A 1,325-nucleotide genomic window follows, 5' to 3' on the forward strand; every position below is an offset into this window, starting at 1 on the left:
TTTGAAATTGATGTACATTTATTTCAAATTAAATACTGAAATATCTCATTTACATAAGTATTCACACCCCTGAGTCAATACTTTGTAGAAGCACATTTGACAGCGAATACAGCTGTGAGTCTTTCTTGGTAATCTCTTAAGAGATTTCCACACCTGGATTGTGCAACATTTGCCAGTTAATCTTTTCACAATTCTTCAAGCTCTGTCAAATTGGTTGTATATCATTACTGACAACCATTTTCAGGTCTTGCCATAGATTTTTCCAGTAGATTTAAGTCAAAACATTAACTCGGCCACTCAGGGACATTCACTGTCTTCTTAGTAAGCAGCTCAAGTGTAGATTTGGCCTCGTGTTTTAGGTTATTGTCCTACTGAAAGGTGAATTAATCTCCCAGTGTCTGATGGAAAGCAAACCTGGTTCAGCTCTGTTCCATAATTGTTTTGTCCTGAAAAACTCCCCAGACCTTAACAATTACAAGCATACCCATAGCATGATGCAGCCACCACTATGCTTGAAAATATGAAGAGTTGTACTCAGTAATGTGTTGTATTGGATTTGCCCCAAACATAACACTTTGTATTCAGGACAAAAAAGTGAATTGCTTTGCCACTTAAATATTACTTTAGTTCCTTGTTGCAAAATGGGATGCATGTTTTGGAATATTTGTTTCTGTACAGGCTTCCTTCTTTTCACTCTGTAAATTAGGTTAATATTGTGGAGTAACTACAATGTTGTTGATCCATCCTCAGTTTTCTCCTATCACAGCCATTAAACTCTGTAACTGTTTTAAAGTCACCATTGGCCTCATTGTGAAATTGATCCAATTTCAATGTTGTTTGAGTTGCTTTGTGCATCAGCAAATTTGCTTGAGATGATTTTACTGCAACACTGCATCCAAGTTGCTTGACATAGGTGTTTCAAAGAGCTGTCAGTCAAGGTGAGCTCATGAATATAAGCTCCCTACCCACTCAGCCTATCTCTTCAAACTTCCTGGTAGTTAGCCATGAGAGAAAAAGTACTTTTCAGAATGACTGTTCGGGACCTTTAATGTCTTTTGCACTCTATTTCCTGACTGAATCAGCATTCAAATGTAATGAATTGTGTTTGTGGTAGAGCCTCATTGGCAGCTAGTGTTATCATACTGTATGTCTGTATCAGACTGTCGGCTAGACCCAGAGCGAATTTAGAAACAGAGGCCCATTATCGTGTCAGACTGTCAGCTAGACTGAGACCCCATTTAGAACCAGAGGCCTCAATATCATATCAGTCAACAACACACCCTGGGACTCTTTATCTCGGGAGGAAGGCGTATCCCACCTCTCTC

This window comes from Salmo salar, chromosome ssa16, assembly GCF_905237065.1.
Source record: "Salmo salar chromosome ssa16, Ssal_v3.1, whole genome shotgun sequence".
NCBI classification, from domain to species: Eukaryota; Metazoa; Chordata; class Actinopteri; order Salmoniformes; family Salmonidae; genus Salmo; species Salmo salar.